Source organism: Drosophila ananassae, chromosome XR, assembly GCF_017639315.1.
Source record: "Drosophila ananassae strain 14024-0371.13 chromosome XR, ASM1763931v2, whole genome shotgun sequence".
Lineage (NCBI taxonomy): Eukaryota > Metazoa > Arthropoda > Insecta > Diptera > Drosophilidae > Drosophila > Drosophila ananassae.
This window is the reverse complement of record NC_057932.1, coordinates 20,763,700-20,776,594: the sequence shown is the minus strand read 5'-3', so window position 1 is coordinate 20,776,594 and position 12,895 is coordinate 20,763,700. Positions and strand designations below refer to the sequence as shown.

At 40.1% G+C, this 12,895-nt stretch overlaps 1 protein-coding gene across 8 annotated transcripts in view; it reads right to left on the bottom strand.

Annotated features, from left to right (window-relative positions):
* The window catches only part of LOC6501829 (broad-complex core protein), a 131,884-nt gene that overhangs the window by 92,916 nt on the left and 26,073 nt on the right, over nucleotides 1-12,895 (bottom strand). The window contains exons 1-2 of one of the 8 annotated variants that reach the window (XM_032452280.2): nucleotides 3,844-3,971; nucleotides 3,070-3,339 (exon numbers count right to left, since the gene is read on the bottom strand). The exons of 6 other annotated variants lie outside the window; for them this stretch is intronic. The gene's annotated coding sequence lies outside the window, so the exon portion shown is untranslated. Of the gene's footprint in view, nucleotides 1-3,069; nucleotides 3,340-3,843; nucleotides 3,972-12,895 lie in introns of those variants that run through there. One more of the 8 variants, XM_032452281.2, reaches the window with a different exon arrangement.

Below are 12,895 nucleotides of genomic sequence, written 5' to 3'. Positions count from 1 at the left end.
AAAAAACTAAAAAAAATTAAAAAAAAAAAGGAAATGTGAATCAATATACGATTCCCCCGCCTCCGCCGCCAATCTCCACCCTCCACCCCCCTCAAATGAAAAGAGATTGTACGGAAAATGATGCCCAAAAGAAGAATGGTAGGGCTGTCGAGGAGAAGGCCCCGGGAGAATCGAAAGGCGTCTGCATTTAGATGAGCGATTTCGAGGAGAATTGCGCCCAAAGACAGGGGCGTGGAGAATTGGACGGATGGGGGTGATGGTGGACGTGGAGGTGGAGGAGGGGGCTCTGTGGTCTGGGGCGTTTCTCTAGGTGACGAACGTCATCGTCGCCGTTCTCAAATCGTGGGAAAATGTTTTTCATGCTCCTGTTGCTGTTGCCGTTGTTGCCGTTGTTGTTGTTGTTGTTGTTGTTGTTGTTTCTGGCATTGTAGTTGCATTGTTGTTGTTTCAATGGGGTGTGTTGTTGTTGTTGCTAGTTGTTAGTGTTGTTGTTTGTCGACTGTGGGCTGATGAAAAGCTTTTTTGCCGCTCGCCGCAATTCGTTGCGCTGCATTAAGCAGAAAAAATAAAAAAACAAAAAAAAAATCGAAAGAAAAATAGGGTTTTCAAATAAATTACAAAAAAAAAATAAAAAAATCTGTTCTAGATCTAGAAAGGTTGGTATTTTAGTGATAATACTAGTATTTTAATACTAGGGAGATAGTTAGGGAGCAAATCTCTCTAATTTTTCCATAGCTTATATAGTTTATATTTTAAGAGTCTATATTTCAACATCTCTTTAAAGAGACCTTTACTCCATCAACTATCTAAGCCATAAACTTTCTATTAAACTCTTCGAAAGAGAACTCTTTGAAGGCAACTCTTTAGATCCAAGCTTTCTTTCTAGAGTCTGTCTTAAACTGTCCCCCAAAAGCAGGCTACGAATTTGAGGCCTAGGGCAGTGCAACTGGATCACCAAGGCACCAAAAGTTTGAAAAATAAATAAAAAGGAAATAAAAGAAAATAAGGTTTATAAAAAATAGTAAATAAAAAGAAATAAAAGAAAATCAGTTTAATAATCGAAGAAGAAGCTTCCAGTCTCAAGGATTCGGAGAGTCCAGGACTTGAAAAGAATGGAAAAAGAAAGGGACAAAAAAAAGAAGAAAATCAGCCATTATATAAGCTTTAAAAAATAAATTAGGAAAAAAGATAGAAGAAAAGATAGAAGAAAAATCGTGGTAACCATTGCCAAAAACTAATTTTTAAAATTAAAAAAGAAATAAAATATATTAAATAAATAAAATCATAAGAACAAAGCTCTCGTTGGTTATTTTAGTTAAAATAATTAAAATAATAAAATAAAAGAAAGAAAAATAAAAGGAGGAGCTAGATGTGGAGCCCTCGACTCCTCGACCGCTTCTGACTGAACTCCGAGACTCTCGCTCCAAAGTAAGCTCGTTTGAGGACAAAAATTTACTAAAGCCTTTTAAGGTCCAAGGACGCTTTTTGGCGAAAAGGGATTTCGGGGATTTTCTCTCACTCTCAGCAAACGGGCACACTTTTTTGAAGCTTTGATTTTCGATTTTCATTTCAAAGGTAACTAGAGCAGGTGTATTATTATTTATAACAATTATAATATGTATATAATTATTTAATTTATTTAATTATTAAAAACAAAATAATTAAAAAATAATACAAGTGGAATATAATCAAGAAACGCAGCAGCGCCAGAAGCAGCGCAGTCCCCTGGCTTATCACACACGCATTGCCCTGCCCTTGGACCGCCTGCGCCCGCCCCTTTGCACCCCCACACCCTCCCCCACCCCCCTGCCCACCTGCGGGCTCCAAATATCACCCAATACCGCCCACACGAGCGCACTTTGAGTTTCCTTATCAGTTTTGCAAAAAAAAAAAAAAAAACTTCCAACTTCGGCATCTGCCGGCAGAGACGCCAACAGTGACTGAGACTGCGACTGAGGCAGCGGCAGAGGCAGCAACGTTTATCACCGACTGAGCGGGCGGACAGGCATGGACTTGCATGTATGCAATTCCAAACATTCCCCCCCCAGTCACTCCCCTGTTTCCAATTGAATTTCTGGCATTTTCAATTTCTTTTCTAAATCTCTTTCGACTTCTTGGCTCGCCTTAACGGTACTTGGCCTGATAATACACAAGCAAATGACTGATAAAGGCAAAGCCGGCAATAATAATAATTACAGTAACAGCAAAAAGAAAACGAACAACAAGAACAAGAACAAGAACAAGAACAAGAAGAAGAATAATTCGATGAGACAGTTCAAGGTATTTCGGCTTCGGGTTTCTGGCACGACAGAAAGTCTGCTCCATTTTCTGATTGCGATATCACAAAAAATATATAATAGAGGGTGTTGGGAGATGCGTTTTTAAATAGAATTGTGGAACATTAAATATATAATAAGAAATAAAACATTAATATTAAACCTATTTCTTTAAGCAAAAATTCAAAAATAGTAACCTTTTTAACAGAATTTATAAATTAATTCAATTAAGATCAAAATAAAAAATGTATTTAAGTTATTGTTAAAAACTAAACACTAAATTTTTACATGAAAATCAATATATTTCTATCTATTATACCGTTATATCCCCTAAATTCATGTGTACACACTGCGTATACTTAATATAACGGGGCTTATTTTGAAGATTTTTAAGGAAATTACTTTTTGGAATTTTAAATTTTCAAACAAAAATGGATTTTAATTTAAAAAAATAAATAAAATCATTAACTTCCTCTGAATTCTAAAAAAACACACTGCGTATACGTAATATCTCAAGACTTGTTTTGGTTTATTTAAAAAGTAATGTTTTCATATTCTTTATATATTTTTTTATATTAAATAAACAATAATTAAAACCCTTTAAAAATATAAAAACAAGCCCCTTAAAAAAATATGCACACACTGCGTATACTTGATACATAGCAAATATCAAGTATACGCAATGTGGGCCACAAAGTCAACTATTTTCAGAAAAAATTCCATCCGATTTTGGACAGATCGTTTTCTTAAGGGGCGATCGGATCAGATTGGGACGCTGCGGCGGCGGACTCACCCTGGTTGCTGATGCAGCAGGCAGCGGAGGCAAGAGGAGACCGAAAGACAACAAACGAAAGCACTCCAAGAGATAAACTGAAACACTGAAATCCGTCTCTCTCTCTCTCTCGCTCTCTCGTTGATTACTTCTATTATTTAAATTAATTATTTTCACTTTTCCTTTTCACTCGGCGTGTGGGGGGGTGGGCGGGCGGACTATTTTAGATGCATTTGAGGGGGGCCCTTTAAACTTCCTTGAACCTGCAGTATGCGTTATGCATTCATTTTCCTTTCCGCACAAATTTCACCAAAAAAAAAATAAATAAATGGTAATAGTTTTTTTTTGAATATTTTTTCACAAAAAAAAAATAATTATAATTAGGGGGGAATTATGAAGGCAAACGGCACGAACTGCAAAGGAATTTCTGCCTTTGAACACGTAGACGCGACGCAGACGACGCGGCAGAGCAGCAGCGAAAGGCGGGCGGGCAACAGGCAAAAGGCAGCAGCGCAGCGGCGTCGGCAGAAAACGCGTGCAGCCTTGAGAAGATCGCGATTGCGACTAAACACGCGCGTGCACGCACGCCCAGGAAGGAAGCGAGGAAAAGGAAACAAAAAAAAAATGGCTTCACGTTTTTCTGTGTCACTACTGCACGGTGGCTGATGCTGTTGCCGCCTCCTCTGCTGCTGCTGCTGCTGTGGCAGCAGTGGCAGTTTCAGTTGCAGTTGCAGTTGCAGTTGCAATTGCAGTTGCTGTGGAGAAACACGCGACGACGCACAGAAAATAACTAACAGCGGCTGTTGTAAAATGGCAACTGACCGCAGCAGGCGCAATGGAAACGAATAACGGATAGAGCAGAAAGGCACACGGAAAATAAAAAATCGCACTCACTCACGTCCGCTCCCTCTGCACTGCACCGACAAACTAAATGAAATGAAATTGGCGATGGGCAGTGGCGACGACAAACGGCAAACGGCAAACGCAGCTGCAGCTGGCTAGTTCTCGCTAGAGATGCACAAAAAATCTCTGAAGCTGGGGGGCCATTTGGCGGTTTTTTTTTGCGTAATAATCGAATGAGCTTAAAATAGTAACTATTTTTATACTAATTATCATTCGATGTTAGAAATTGGATAAGATGTGAGGATACCCTGAAAAATATGCAATAGTTTTTTTCAAATCACCCAATAACCTTTTATTTTAATATTTTCAATAGAAAAGTATAAAAAAAATAATTTCTATTAACAATTATGCTTTTCTAAGAATTAAATCTTAATCTTAAAATATTAACCTATTTTTAAGCTTATCTAGCTTGTTTTAAATTTTTCTCCTTCTAATTTATTTAAACGATCTTCTATTCTAGCTGTTTTTTTTAGCTTTTTCCCCGCCGCTAATGATTCTAACATTCTTTTTGCAAGCATTTCACTTTTCACTTGCATTCGCAGTCTACTGAGATGAAGGAGGGAGCGAGCAAGCGAAAGGTGAGAGCGGGCGGTGGGGATGACGTGATATTGGTGGAGAGTGAGTGAGCGAGAGAACGAGCGCGGAGAGAGGTGGCACTTTGCTGCCACGCTTCGTCAGCTATACGTTCCTCGTTTGTCGTGTGTGCGGAAGTGCAGAGCATGGCAGAGCGATGGCGATGTCAATGGCGTTGGCGTTGGCGGTGGCGTTGGCGTCGGCGTCGACCGCATCGGCGGAACGCAACGGCGTAAGTGCAAGGCCACACGCGTGCGAAAGAGAGACAGTGGGGAGAGGGAGATGGAGCGTGAATTTTTATTTAACTAAGTTTTTTTTCCCTCCCCCTTTTAGGTTTTTTCCTTCCTTACACTTTTAGTGTAGGTGAGCGACTGGCAAAGTGTAACTGTAACTGATCGCGTTAGATGTGCGGAGAGCGCGTGTTCTTCCTCTTCCATTAATTGAAATATTTGTATTTTTCAGTTTATTATTATTGAAAAATATGAAATACTATTATATAATGATAGAAAATATTTATATTATATTAAATATTCCCTAGTAATCACTCTAATTTCTTTACGTGCACTCGCGTGCCCTTGAAAACTTAACCCAAGGCAGCTGCTGCCAGCGCCCCCTTTTCTGCTCGCTCCCCTAGATTAGCCATCCCCCTCATCCCTCCCCACCCCCCGCCACTTTCAAACTGTTTGCTGGCAAACAAAAGAAAGTGCACAAATTGTTGAAATTTTCTTAGCGAAATCAGCAACAAACGAATTCGAACCTCGCACGTAAATGTTGCTAAGAGCCAATGGCCACGGTTTTCATTGCCAAGCACACAGTTTTTCCTTCTTTTTTTCGACTTTTTTTGTGCCTCTAAGACGCTATTTTTCGCCGAGTTGCGCAAAAAGAACGAAAATAAATTTTGGGGGAAAAAAATCAAATTACAGGGCAAGCGGGGGGAGATGCACAAGGAGAGCGGAAGAGAGCGGCGACATTACAAGAAAAAGGGAAACGCAGGAAGAAGATGAGAGCAAAATGGTGGGCAAGGAATGAGATGAAGTTTGCTCACTTGATCTAACGGTAGTTTTTGGGTGGAACTTATTATTTTTGTAGAGAACATAACTGTCTTTTGATCATTAAGATTTTAAATATGATTTTTAAATATTTTCATTTGAAAATTCGATCCGTCTTAATTGCCTTTTCCTCGATCGGGAAATAGAAAAGAGATATCCAAACGTCATGCTATGTAGATCGGAGTACAGAGATGCAAGATATATATCTATATATCTATTTACAGAAAAAACATACATACAATGGTCTATTTGTTTATTTTATGTGCGCATGCTGCCAATTGCGAGAAAAAAGTTGAAATGTTCAAGGTCATGCGGCGAATGCACTTAAAACAATAACAAAAGGCCCACACAAACAAAAAAAAAAATTTAATTAAAAAAAAAATAGGGGAAAAAAAGAAATAAAAAAATAACAAACAGTCAGTCAGTCAGACAGTAACATACGCAAAATGTTCGAGTTCTACAAATTGCAAAAACTAGTGCAGGGAACGCCGAATGTATAGACATTCCCACAGTTTCCCACAGTGGGGACTTGAAGGATCGATTTTTATAGATCTAATTAGTAGGGGTGGAAGTATTGATGGACTATCGAACTATTGAAATTTATTGCATTAAATAGATTAAATATCTATATAAAAATTTAGTGATCCTTTTTTCAAATATTTACTGTACCATATATTCCAATATACATTTCCCCCGATGTGCATACATACGTTTGTATAACTGTATGTCTGTATGTAACCATTTGCGCTCGTCAATTGCAAACGCGTCGCCGCCAACGCCAACGCCAACGCCAGCTGCGGCAGTGACCGCGGCAGCAGCAGTGCCCCATCGCAGCCATCGCAGCCATTGAATTTTCACTGTCAAGGTCGAGCGTTGTTCTGATGCGCAACGCAATGCGCAATGCGATCGCTTGGCCCCCGAGAGAGAGGTAGAGAGCGAGAAAAGTGCGGAGAAGAAAATGGGGGGGAAAAAAATGCCCAGAGTGCGAACGAAAACGAGAACACGAATGTAGAGTGCACACGACGCCTCTTCCTTGGGGGGACGGCGAGGGGATGCAAGGAGGGGATACAGTGGGGAAAGTTGGGGAAACAAGTAAAGAAAATGTAATAGATCTTGTTAATTATTTAAATACTATTGAATTGAAAACTTATTTAAATATTAAATATTAATAAATGTATTAAAATCGTATTATTTTTTTCTGCCACAGTGGGCCAATAATTGATTCCACTGTGCTGGTGTGTGTGGGCGCTATGGCGGAAACGATATGCAACTTATGTAATGCGACAATCGCAACAAAATCAACAACAACAGCAACAACAACAAGAACAAAGTAAAGGCGACGCGTTGGCAGCGTCAAATGAATGTACGCACGCGTTCGTTTCGCCCTTCGCCGGCCCCCTCAACCCCCACCACCACCTCTTTATCAGCACAGTGTCGTAGGTCGAAGGAGAGGAAAAGAACAGGAAGGGTGATAGAAATAGCGGGTTTTCCCACAGAGAGGGCATAGTGGGGCTTGAAAATTTGAATAATTTATTTATTTATCAAATTTCTTTAATCCGCTAGTCCTTTGTGGTAGCCCCCCTCGCTCCCAGCCACCCACGCCCCTTCCTGCACTTTCTTGTTGCCTGCAGTTGTTGTTGTTGTTGTCGGCGAACGCTTTTCATATCGCTTGGCGTCTGTTTCCCAGTGTGTACACACTTACTCATTTTGTTCCCCCCTCTTTTCTTGTTGCCTTTTGCGCCTTTTGTGCTTTTTTTCATGTTTTCCTATCGCATTTGTTTTCTCAAGTTCGCGCTCGACTCTTGTGCAATTTGTCATAATACTTCCCCCGCCACCGCCACCGCCCCCGCCACCATTCCCACCCGTTGAGACCCATTTTACTGTAATCTCCTCGCCTTCGCCCTCGCCCTCACCCTCACCCGCCCACGCTGCGTATGCGTAATATTTCAAGAGAGTGAAGTGCAAAAAAATTGCTGCGTTTTGTCAGCGGTAAACGTAAACAAAAACAAGCCGCCGCCAAATGCACTTTTGGCCATAAATCAGCGAGGAGCATCCAGTGAGGAGGGAGGGGGTGGGGGGACAGACTGCAAGGCGCCACGCCCACTGGTCCAACTGGTCCGAAGTGAAGACATAATTTGACATAAGCGGTGTTAAAGTTCACCAACAAAAATCCCACAAAAAAATGCATCAAAAGGCATAAATAAAAAATAAAAAATAAAAGATTAATTAAACTAAACAGTGTCTGAGAAAAAAATAGTGACGAGAGGCAGACCCGGCGACTGATTGACGACGACTGCGCGGACGGGCGGCTTCTTTTGGTGATAATGTCAAAGGCAGCCTGCCCAGCCGGCCCCTCCCTTGGCACGCCCCTGCCCCAAGCCTGCCCCAGCATCCCCCGCCAGAGCGGAGAACCGAAGTGCAGCAGCAAATGCAGTTCCTGTCAAAGCCGCGATTAATCTCACTCAGAGAGTCGCTGAAAGAGGGGCATGCAGCAGAAAGTGCAGCGGCAGCACCACAAGCTGCAGGACAGTGGGAGCAGGACAGCAAAAAAGTGAAATATTTTGGCATTTATTTAAGATGTCTAAAATATTATTAGTAAAATAATTAATAAATAAAATCTATAATATTTATTTATTTAATTCAGATGGTAGCTTAATATTTAAGTCGAACTAAGACTAACTATCTAAAATCTATAATATTTTCTATACGTTTTTTGTCTAATAATTTATAAATATTTTTTAAAATTTAATAAATTGTATAATAAATAATACATTAATTTGAAAAACTTGAAATCTGTAACAGAAAGGACAAAAGGGCAAACAAAAATAGCCATATTGTTTAAGAAAATTAAAATAAATAATAAGAAAGTCTGAGTAAATGTTCGGAATAGAAAATTATTTAATCTATAATCTATAAGTTTTTATAAGCAGTAAAATATATAAAGACACAAATATTACAATATATAATTTAATATCAAAAATATTCTTTAAAAAAAGCCTTTCAGCCCACTGTGCCTTTGGCGTTCATAATTGAGATATGAACTTGGCAATATTTCATAAAAAGAAAATGTAGACAAAAAACGAGCAAGTCACTTTAAAAAAAAAAGTTAAGAAGAAAGAGCCAAGAGGAGTGACCAGGCCAGGCCAGTCCAGGCCAGTGCAGTCCAGTCCCGACCAGAGATGACCAAAAACCGGCCAAGGACCGTCGAAGATCGCAGCTTGTTCGTCTGGAAATAACTTAATTGTCACTCAATTACTCAGTTTTCAGCTAAAAGCATTCATTGCTCTGGCTTAACGTCAAATTGGCCTAAAAGGGGCACAAGGCACAAGGCAGCAGGCAGAAGGCTGGCAGGAGCTGGGGAAGAGCTGCTCCCCAAGAGCCGCAGAAGATTTGCAGAAGAAAGAGCCAAGCCGAGCCGAGCCGAGCCGAGGCCTAGGCGTGAATAATAGTTGCCACAAGACGCGTCCGCTCCACGGGGCCGCTGAATGAAAATTGATGAGTTGCGACAGTTTTTGGCCAAAGGGCAGAATCATCCACAAAATAAGTTGAGAAAAGTAAAGTGTGGCTCCTAAATGATGGAATTTTAAATGCTCTCTTAGGATATTTTATAGAATTTGTATCCAAAAGGACAGAAATATTTATTCTGATAAGTACCGGTTATGAATATCTTTTTTTGTTTATAAACTTTTGAGTTAAAACTGTGCAAAGAAAAAATAAAGTGTGGCTCTTAAATTATTAACTTTTAAAGGCTCTCTTATGATATTTTATGAATTTTATTTAATAAAGTACCGGGTATGAATATCTATTTATATTTTTGAAACTTTAAAGTAAAATCTGTCTAGTCTTTTAACCTTTTCCTATAATCTCCAATACCCTTTCGAAAGGTTATGAAAAAAAATGGCAGAAAAAAAGCCTCAAAAACGGGGCTCGGCCTGGAGAAGAAGAGAACCTTTCCTTGAGGAAAAAATATTAAAAAAAAAAAAATAAAGAAAAATGGACAAACTACTTTGTCATGGTCTCTTGGGGGGATTGGCCATCTCAATGCAACTATCAATCAAATAGCTCGTGTGGGTGACCGTCAATCAATGGATGGGATGGCCTTTGCGAGAGGTCAGCCCTGATTGACATAAATGGATGCATTCATTTTGATTGGAGGACTCCAGCTCACGATGATTGAACTCTGCTAATGAGCCTCATTGACCCCGGGGAGTAATCGCTTTCAGAAGAGGACTTCTTTCGGACTCCATTCCGGATTTAATTATGTTTTGAAGAAGATGCCTTGATTGATGGACAGTAACTGCACTCGGCTTGGCTGGATGATTGAGTGATTGATGGGAAAATAAGAGAGATCTCGAGGTGGAAGTTCTACTTGTATAATATATTTTAATAAATGAAAAGCCACTCTTTTAAAATATAATTGCCAACATCTGCGTGTGATTGATGCCGTTTTTAGTGGCCATTTTTGAGGTGGAAAGTCCTCCTGCCTTCTGCCTCCTGCCTTCTGCCTCGTCCACCCACAGGCCACTCTGCCATAAATCCTAATCAAAACTAAGCGCAAACAAGCCACTCCACTCGGCTAGGAAGGAAGCCCTGGGTTTTGGGTTTTCAAGGCACCTCTCCGGAACGTGCATCTATAAATCCATTAATGCCATTTACCGCATAAACATAAACTCTGGATGGCAATGATGATCATCATTATGATGATGCAGCTGACTTTTCGGGGCATCAACACCAAAGGCAAAGAAAATTTCGGATCCCAGATGCCACAAAGAGATCCCAGTAGAGATCCCTCCTGTGTAGCTCCACAACCTTCTGCTCCGCAACCTCGAAGCAATTGCTCCATAAAGTAAAACTAAATTGCTCAATAATTTTGTCCACATTTGATTATGTCTTCTGCAGAGGGGTGGGGGGGAAGTGGGGAGGGAGCTATAGCTAGATGGGTCTTGAGGCACTTAAAAAAAAGGGGGGTTTCTAGAGGTTTTCAGGGAGATTATTTAAGTATTTTTAGGTTTTTATAATAAAATGTTAATTGTTTGTTAAGATTTTAATATTTTTGTATTAAAATACATTTTTTTTTAATAATAATTCCTTAAATAAACCCTTTTTTTAAGACATTTTTTAGTTAATCCCTTTTAAACCCCAGACTTTGAAGTCTTAAAGTTTCTCTTGATTTTTTTTAGCTTTCAGACTATTTTTCTTAACCTTTTGTGTTGTTCAGTGTACAGTGAACTCTCCCAGTTGGTAACCCCCTGCCGACCCCCCTCTTGGCCCCCTCGACGAATTGCAGTCACGATTGTGCGGGGCAGGCCAACACTAAATTCAAAACCCATAAAGACATCAAAGCAGGCAACGCGTGTAACAATTTGCCAGCCAACAAACACAACAACAACAACAACAACAACAGCAGCAGCAGCAACAGAAACAAGGACAACAACAACAACAACTGCAACAACAAGAATGGCAACAACATAACAAAACAAAACAAAACAACGACAAACGCAACAAAACGCAAATTAACAACATACACTCACAGTTTTTCAGATTCAGATATTTGGAGACGGGCCCAAAGGAGTCCACAGAGATGTTGGTACTACAAACAACAACAACAACAACGAGGACAGCGATTGGTAACAGCAAAAAAAGGCCAAGAAGAAGAAGAAAAACAACAACGCGACCTGGCCAAGGTATCCGCACCCGCACAAAGCCAACAACAACAAAACCAACAACGCTCGCAACAAACAACAACAAGATGCCAACTGGAGGAAACTGGCAATACCCTTTGGCCAAAAACACACATCTTTTGGCTAAAACGAACTTGGCTTTTAAGCCCTAGCAGAGGGTACTACAACTTTGGGCAGAGTTTTGACTGTATCTTGGCCGATTTCTATCCGATCTTGAAGCAGAATACCTTAATCGATTTGTGGATCGATTCCCCATCATTCTGCATCAAAACCTGAGAACGAAATATTTTTTCATTTTTTTTCTAAATTTTCTGGGGGATCCCCTTCGGAAATGCATGGAAGGCCTATATGGCCCACAAGGATGGCTATATCTTGGCCGATTTTCATCCGATTCTTGAGCGGAATGTTTTAATCGGTTTGTAGATCGATTCCCCATCATTTTGCATCAAAACCTGAGAACGAAATATTTTTTCAATTTTTTCGCAAATTTTCTGGGGGATCCCCTTCGGAAATGCATGGAAGCCCTATATGGCCCCTTCAGAAGGCTATATCTCGGCCGATATTCATCCGATTGTTAAGCGGAATGCTTTAATCGATTTGTGGATCGATTCCCCATCATTCTGCATCAAAACCTGAGAACAAAATATTTTTTCAATTTTTTCCCTAATTTTCTGGGGGATCCCCTTCGAAAGTGCATGGGAGGCCTATATGGCCTTTTGAAATGGCTATATCTTGGCCGATTTCCACCCGATTTCTAAGCGGAATGTTTTAATCGGTTTGTAAATCGATTCCCTATTCTTCTCCATAAAAATGTGGAAACAGAATATTTTTTAGATTTTTTTTTAAGACATTTTTTAGAAGCTTTACGAAGCTACAATGAAATTAAATGTTTCAGAATGCAAAGTGGATATATTTCTTTTGATATATTAATCACTTATACGTTAGTTAAGATATATTTATGAGAAATACAATAAAGCTAAATAAAAAACTGCCTAATGTGAATAAAAACAGGAATATTGGTACTCTCCTGAAGCAATCAAAGCAAACCATTGACGATCAGAGCCACCCACAACGGAAATCTGAAATGCAGACAGCAGACAGGTATGAGGGGCCATCGGAAAGAGACAGCTAGATGGGAATAGAAAGAGAGGGAGGAAGGAAGGCAGTCACGATCGATGGCGGAGCTGAAATGCTCATTAAAAATGTAGAAAGCTCTCCCAAAGAGATGGAGCGGATCGAACGATATACATACGACGAGTATATCCACCGGATCGCCCGAATCGCCCGGATTCCCCCGATCTGCCGATCCGCCGATCCGGCGATCTGTCAGCGCTAATCGCACGATCTTAATTTACAGGCAAACACAGGACAGGACTACTACCGGCGTCCCAAAAGAGACAGAGATACATACATACTATGGAGGAGAAAAAAAGTAACAGCCAACTGATGCGATCTTGGCCAATTTGGCGAACGCAACTTTCGCTTTTGGCCTGCTAACGATCGTCAATCGACGGCAATTTATTATTATGCAGCGTTCGCTTGTTCGTATTTAATTCAATTAAAAGTCGGTTAGAAATCATGGTAATTATGTTACCAGGAAAGCCAAAGAACAGCCATTCGAATGGCAAGTGTAATTTGTAA